Below are 8,407 nucleotides of genomic sequence, written 5' to 3'. Positions count from 1 at the left end.
GGATAACATATATACGCGAAATGTTGATGAAATTTTATTCAATTGATTGATACATGATAAGAGCCCAAAACTGTAGTTTTAATCCCTTAAAAATATTACATATAGACCAATTATGTTTATAATAAATAAGAGTTAGTATTGTTTACGTACTTTTGTGTATTTCAGGTCTTGGAGTCAATTATGTGAAGAAATATATCACTTTTGCAAGAGAAAAAAGCAAAGGTTAGTTGCTAAGAAGTTCTATGGTTAAAGCCCAAGTTTCAAGGAGAAAGAGTATTTTTAAAGCTCAGTCAAAACTGAAAAGTCAAAGTCAACGCGGGTAGAAATAGAGCATAAAAGTCAACAGAACTTCCGTAGGCCATATCTTTGGACTTAGACCTTGGAATTGGGCCTATTATATGTCAAAACGACCGGCTCAAAAAGAGATTTCTAATGATCTAGGCCTTGATCCAATCAGAAAAGTAAAATTGGGTGAAAAAGCTATTGTAGTAATTTCCACTAGATAGGTTTTGGGCTTGATTTAGTGGCCCAAAATATAGCTCCAAAGTCCATGCACGAAATTATAAACCTAGCCCTCTCCTATATAGAGAGGACTAAGGCAAAACTCTAAAAACTCTCCCTTCCCATTAGTTAGAATAATTTAGATCTCTCTCTCCCACTTAGTTTAGTTTAATTAGGGTTTAATATTAAAAACACTCATATCTCTTAGCTTTTACTTTTTCTCTTTAGTCTAAACCTAGTTTATGTTTTATTAGCCTAGCCACCATTAATACAAGTCAAGTTATTTTTAATCAAGTAGTATTTTAATTATGTCTTCTTATTATAATTATTTATTCAATGATAGTCTAATGATCTATAGCTAAACCTCCATTAGAGGGGTTTGATTGAAGTTTTGATGAAGACTTGATATGTTAGTATAAAATAGTTGTATTTAAGAGTTTCAATTCTAGAGGGTAGTTCATTCACCATGAGAATGGGTTTCAACTTCCTCTCATGCTAATTATTGGTTGGTTAGAGATACCATGAATAATTAGGAATAAAAAGACCTAACTTTTATGTTGAACCTTGTGTGAAAACATACAGATTAGGGTTGCAACAAACTCTATACTTGCATGTTAGGGATTAATCAAGGTGGATTTCAAATCTCTCTAATTCCTTCTTCATATTCACATCTTATTATTTAATTGTCATAGTTCAATTTACAATACATTAAATCGTAGTTTTCACCATATTAAGTATATTTAAAATCATTACTCTCGTATTGTTTAATTGTTAATCATTAAGTGAATTAGTTATTTTCTAAGCAACTAGGAGTGGAACAAATTCTTACTCTAGTTTTATTGCATAATAATTGAGAGTAAAAAGTTGATATAAAAGAGTGAAATTATCGTTTACTTCTTCCTATCATAATTAGTTAAGTAGGAGTAAAACATAGTTTTCAATTATGAAATGGCGCCGCTGCCATCGTAGTTGTCTTTAGAATTTAATTCTCTTAGTTTTTCAATTCTACAATAGCCCAATTCACCCACCCACCCTATTGTTCGAAAGTGTTTGTTTCTGACTGTGTGTTCTATTTCTTGAAAAAATAGGATTTTTGCTCCTAGAAGTTTATTGGAAATTTTTCAAAATTGTACTCGAAGCGCGCCCGCGCCCTATTTACTCTATATCTGAGCGCGAACGCGCCTTTCCTTCTAGTAAGCTAATTTCGTGTTTTCTTTCCAATTTTAAGGCCCAGCCCATTAAGAAACCATGCGAAGTTCTGTTTCTAAAAGAAATCATAGAGCGCGCACGCGCCCTTGTTACCTTATAATTGAGCGCGCCCGCGCCCCTCTGAAGAAAGCCCGATATACACAACTTAGTTCTAGAATATCTTTTCATTTGAAATAATTGTTGATTCAGTGTTCCAAGCTTCCACAGGACACTGAAGTTCATATTAAAGACGTTATTCATAAGCGTAGCAAGGAGGCACTCAGGTTCTCCTTCTTTCACTCCTCGTCTCTTCTGTCATAGTAGTTTAATTCTAGTATATCAGGTTGTTGTTTGACTGCTGTTAGTGTTCTTTCATATTGGACTTAGCCATGCATGAGATTAAGGTCTGGTAAGAGAAAACCATCTAACGTTATCTATTGTAAACGTCAACGCACACGCCTATCTAGAATATCACACACTACACCTGCATCAATGGTTGACGAAGCAGAGACTCATCTCTCTGATTTTTACAAAGCCCTAAACGATGGCCCTAAGTCATGCATCGTTCTTGCAGACCCAGTGAGGGATTTTCGAATTCCCTCTAATATTTTTAATTTGTTACCCGTTTTTCATGGTTTAGACCACGAAAAGCCTTATTAGGATATACGTAGGATAGAACAAGTTCTCACTACATTCCATCATCCTAACGTAGGTTCTGAACAAATTAAACTTAGGGTGTTTCCTTTCACCCTAGCCGATAAGGCGGTGTCTTGGTTAACTGCCCAAATGCCTAATTCCGTGGACTCATAGGCCAAACTTGTTCAATTGTTCATGGAACAGTTTTACCCACCACTGAAGACAGATGAACTGATTCAAAAGATTTATTTTTTCCACCAGAACCCTCAAGAATCCTTTTCAGAGGCATGGAACCGGTACACTGATCTTCTTATGGAGTGTCCACATCATAACCTTACAAAAGACACGCTTGTTTGTGCCTTTTTCAAGGGGCTTTCACATCATCATAAGGAGGTTCTTGATATATGGGAGTACTTTCCTTAGTAAAGGAGCCTCAGAGGCTTATAGGTTTTTAGAAGATCAATCCAAGCGTAATAGTAACTGGGGGGGAGGGGGATAACGACATCCCCTGCTCCGCTACTTCTTCTTCCACAGCCAAGGCTGCCAGTATGTTTGAGGTTAAACCTAATCCCGAGCTTTGAGCTCTAATCGAATCCCTCACAAAAAAGGTAGAAGCCATTTCTGTTCAACATAAGCCTACTCTTGTCATGAACATTAACTCTCTTCCATGTAATTTCTGTTTTAGTTTTGAGCATACCGACTCCTATTGTCCTCTCGTCTATGAACAACCACCCGCACAGCCGGACAATGTTTGCTTGTTAAATAGCCTTTTATACGGTGGAGAATTCACACACACATACAAACATTAGTTCCCAGATATCAAGCTCCCATTGCAAAATACTAATCACTTAACTAAAATCAGAGAGGAAATGACAAACAAACGCCCATACTATATTTCACAACAAGAAAAAGAAGAAAACGAGGAATGAAGCATTCATCATTAAAACTCTCGCAAAAAAAAATTTAATAACTAAGCAGTCACCAATCAAGACAATCTCAGAAACATATTTAAAGACACCTAGCAGTCTAAAAAGACATCTTGAATATATGGCCAAGTTAGCCACTGAAATCAGTAATTGTAAATGTTGAACTAGTCCATACCACAACTATGGATGCACAAGTCGAGGGTACATCTACATCTACATACAATGCCCACTTAGCAGGCCAGAAACCCAAAAAATATGAATAAAACTAAAGAACTAGAATTATAAGATATATATAATTCTAATATGCAATTAAAAAAAATAGTACAACGACACATTCTATGATATTAAGGATGAAGCATTACTTTGTAAGAAAAAGAATTAGCTGTTAAAGAATCCCCAGTGACCGAATCAAAATACAACATATCCGACACAAAGTACCCCCAAAGTCCCACTCCCATCTCCATATTGGAATGAATAATTGCATTGAGAGTCTTGAGATGTGCATCCAGCTTCAGCAGTTTGAACAGCCGAATTACATAGACTATCCGCACAAGGCACTAATGACCATCCAAAGCTTTGAGGATTATAAAACTCGAGCTGGATCTGCAACACACAAAATACGCTTTCCTTAATACCAACAACAATAACACAATAAAAATTGGAAAAAAAATGAGGTTAATGGAAAGAAAACTTAACACCAAGTCCACTGGATTTGGGGCAACCTTGACATGAATCACAAGTAACCCACAAGATATCACTTCCAGTATCAATCTGTATGTAAAATTCTTTAGCTGGAGACCCTAACTTAACTCTTGTGAAGTACAACCTATAAAACCAACCCACCAATAAGTCAAAATTTCCAAAAGTCAACTACCCATTACATTACATAACATGAACAAATAAACCCAAGAATACAAAAATGAAACATAATTTATTCAAGAAAATGTTATAAAGATTACCCAACAGTGAAAGGGTCAGAAGAACCATCAACAGGGAAATCAACAACACCATTTTTGTTATTAACATTAGAACTTTGAAGCATTCTACCATGACGTAAACGATTTTTGGGTTCGAACACTAGTCTTGGGTTTGATTTTTGGGTTATTCCAATTTTTTATTTTCAGTAGTAGAGGAGAGAGAGAGCGCGCGAGAAGGTAAGGGTTTTTTATCACAGAATAGAAATGAAATTTGAGAGAGAAACAATTAAATTTACCTATATTTAATTTGTCATTCGAAATTGTTTAATTTGGAAAGAATTCAAAACCCTCGTGAGTTTGTTGTTTGTTGAGTTTCTGTGAGCTTACCAAATTTTGAAATTTCGTATTTTGTGAGGTTAATTTCGAAATTTCATTTTTTTAATCTTGATCTAGATTTGTTTTGATCCAACGTCCAAAATTTTGCTATTTGGATGTTGTCTACGAAATTGATGTCTCCCTAGCCAAACCGTATATACATATATATATATACGAGCAGGTTCCGTTTACCATACTTTTTATACCATAGTTTATACCACACCCCTATAAGCTGAGTTAAATGCTAATAATTTGTGGATATGATCTACTAACCATTGATAACATCTCCACAAAAATTTGTCTCATTTAGAATTCTCTAACCTAGTTAAAAATCGTTCTCAAATTTGATTTTTTTTAAACAGCTTAGATTTTTACGATTTTGCAATTATCTTTTGACATAGTTAAATATTATCAAATGAGTTAAAATTTAATAGAGGTGATCTTCATGGTTAGTTAAACATATGTGCAAAACATTAGGTTATAATTCACGTTGTACGTAAAGTGATGAGGCATGATATAAACTATGGTATAAAAAGTGTGGTAAACGGAACCTACTCGTATATATATATACATATATATATATATATGGGAGGGATACAGCCACTCCCATTTAGCCCACATCCAACCCACTCCCAATCTCATCCACTCAACTCGCGAGATAATCTCAAGATCTCATAGCTGATCAGTCCCTAAATGTGCGTTTTATTACATTTACAATACTTCAATTATGCCCTTCTTATGTTTAATGAGCAGACAACTTATAGTTGTTGCTACCTTTTGCAGGATACAAGTCATTTAAGACGTATATTCCTAAAACGCGCATTTTAGCGCAAAAATGATTGCTATTGATGCTACTTGGGAAGATTCTAGTTTATGAGCAAAAGTGCTGGAAAGTCAAAGTCAACTGTCAAAGTCAACTATCAAGGACTCATGACTAAAAGCTGAAGACTCAAGGACTCAAAGCCAAAAGCTTTGGACTTAAGGACTTAAAGCCAAAATCAAGAATTCAATTTTATGGGCTAAAGTCAAAAGCCCACAAAGCTTAAAGGTTGTTTCTAGAAGAAAGGGCAAATATGTAATTGGTGTCTTATATAAACCAAAGTATGATAAGAAAGAACCATACTCTAGAATTAATCTTTGGTCATTAGGAGTAGATAATATGTTTTAAATTAATAGTGTAATTTGTTATTTACTTGTTTTCCATTTTTATGTTCTTCAAGCTTTAGTGGTTAAATCTAGTTCAACCAAAGTATGGGGAGGGATACAGCCACTCCCATTTCGCCCACATCCAACCCACTCCCAATCTCATCCACTCAACTTGCGAGATGATCTCAAGATCTCATGGCTGATCAGTCCCCAAATGTGCATTTTATTACATTTACAATACTTCAATTATGCCCTTCTTATGTTTAATGAACAGATAACTTATAGCTGTTGCTACCTTTTGCAGGATTCAAGCCATTTAAGACGTATATTCCTAAAACGCGCATTTTAGCGTAAAAAGGATTGCTATTGACGCTGCTTGGGAAGATTCCAATTTATAAGCAAAAGTGCCAGAAAGTCAAAGTCAATTGTCAAAGTCAATTATCAAGGACTTAGGACTAAAAGTTGAAGACTCAAAGACTCAAAGCCAAAAGCTTTGGACTCAAGGACTTAAAGCCAAAATCAAGAATTCAATTATATATGCTAAAGTCAAAAGCCCACAAAGCTTAAAGGTTGTTTCTAGAAGAAAGGGCAAATATGTAATTAGTGTCCTATATAAACCAAAGTATGATAAGAAAGAACCATACCCTAGAATTAATCTTTAGTCATTAGGAGTAGATAATATGTTTTAAATTAATAGTATAATTTGTTATTTACTTGTTTTCTATTTTTATGTTCTTCAAGCTTTAGTGGTTAAATCTAGTTCTTATTATCTTCAATATTAGTTTTCAATATTGTCTTCAATACAAAGTTTTCATTACTTTCTATCTTTGATTCAATCCCACAAACACTAGTCATACTCATTTAACAAGTTCAAATGAGTATAATGTTATGAGCAAGATATCCATCAAAACCATTTTCATACATGTTTTTCTATCAAATCAATTGTTTAATTAAGAATTCAACCTATTCTAGGTAAAGAACTAGTGTTTCCACCATTAAAACCTTAAAAACAAGAGTAGAGAAAGACTAGAAAGTGATTTTTCAACCATCAAACCATTCCTCCAAACAAAAACTTAAGATGAACAACACAACCCTCAACACCACTATAACCACCTCTTCAAATGGCACCGCTGTCATGGATCCAAATGGAAAGAGGAAGATGGATAAAAAAATCACTCTTTGAACTCTTCTTCTCAATCTTATTTTAAAGTTTTTTTTCTTTTATTTTTCTTTTGTTTCTTTTTTCCAGTACATTTCTGAGCAAACGGAGCCCTAGAATAGCACGAGAGGATTCACCGGAGGCTGCTGGAGAAAAATGAGCGCAAACGGAGCAAATTCACTCACGCCGCACCTGTCACCCATGCGCCACCCGCACACAACACGCATCCGCACTTGTTAGACATTCTCTCGCGTAAGACACTCACCCGCACTTCGTTCACCCGCGTCCGCATGTGACACGCGCCCGCACTTCATTAACCCACACCGCACCTTGTTTTCTTCCAACGAAGATTCTGTTGGTGTGTAAATCACCTGTAATTCTCCTTAGTCTTTTTAATTCAACTGTGAGCAGATAAAAAGTAGATAGATTTGTAAAGTTTTGAGTTTCCAAAACCAAAAATTCAATTAAAAAAGCAATTTAAAAATTAAAATTTTTATTAATTAAAATGAATTAGTAACCCATCAGTAAAGTTAAATATTAAAATTAGTTTAATAGCATGTTTAGGTTTTATTTTCTATTAATTGTTGTTTATGCATGATTAGATTAAGATAATATCATATAGTTAAGTCAAAATACAAAAAAAAAAAAAAATTAATTAGGATAAATACAAAATAGTTTAACTTTGAAAGTTTAGTCTTTTGGTTTAAGTTTACTTACCAAGAGTTGGGGATTCAACCAACTTGGACTGGTTGGATGTGCGAGGTAAGTAGAGTAACATCACGCTCGTGCATCTTAACCCAACTTGGGGGTTCAAGTTCCAATCTTTGACGAACACTTTCCAAGCTTTTACATATTTTGTTTAATTAATCATTAGTGAATAGTTAATTGTCTAAACATAGTTAATTTTCATATTTACTGCTTTCATAGTTTTAAGCCCACGAAGGCAACCAATAATATCTTATTGGCTTTGCCACATTTCGACCCGACTTGTGGGTCTTAGATAGATTAAAGTTGTAACCGTAAGGAAAAGCTCGAATGATGGGTTGACATGTAAGACACCAAACACTTCGGCGTTGCCTTCACCCCAAGGGTCATGTACACACACCTTGGGCGGTAATTTCTAAAAGACACCAAACACTTCGGTGTTGCCTTCACCCCAAGGGTCATGTACACACACCTTGGGCGGTAATTTCTAAACCTCCTCACTACAAAGTGTAAGAGGATACTTATGTGTTACTAAGCATGCTTGGATAATTATGTGATTTACGTTTCAGTCTTGTCTTTACATTAATGCTAAGGCTAAACCCGAGCCTTAAAAGAACAAAAAGTAGGATTAAGCCCCACTTTAGAACGAATGTTGTGATAAAAGGTAAAATGATAGTTTTACCTACGAATAAGTGATAAAACTCAAACGTAAGTAAAACTAAAACTGATTTCAGCTCAATATTATCAAAGTTTTCTACACTCTCGATGCTATTGCAATAAGTGGAGTAGAGAATTCGTTCCACTCCTAGTTTGTTTAGGTGTAACTTGTCCTAGTTCGTGTAAGCTAACAAAGT

The 8,407-nt window shown here is 34.8% G+C and overlaps 1 long non-coding RNA gene across 1 annotated transcript; it reads right to left on the bottom strand.

Moving 5' to 3' along the window:
• Positions 1 to 3,719: 3,719 nt before the first annotated feature.
• On the bottom strand, positions 3,720 to 4,389 carry LOC147480750 (uncharacterized). Its single transcript, XR_015206578.1, has 3 exons — positions 4,211 to 4,389; positions 3,948 to 4,077; positions 3,720 to 3,854 (listed from the first exon to the last, which is right to left on the bottom strand). It is a non-coding gene; the product is annotated as an uncharacterized LOC147480750 (long non-coding RNA).
• Between the last annotated feature and the right edge of the window lie 4,018 nt (positions 4,390 to 8,407).

This window comes from Coptis chinensis, chromosome 8 (assembly GCF_015680905.1).
Source record: "Coptis chinensis isolate HL-2020 chromosome 8, ASM1568090v1, whole genome shotgun sequence".
In the NCBI taxonomy this organism is placed as follows: domain Eukaryota; kingdom Viridiplantae; phylum Streptophyta; class Magnoliopsida; order Ranunculales; family Ranunculaceae; genus Coptis; species Coptis chinensis.
The sequence above is the reverse complement of the archived record's forward strand: the minus strand, read 5'-3'. Positions and strand labels throughout refer to the sequence as shown.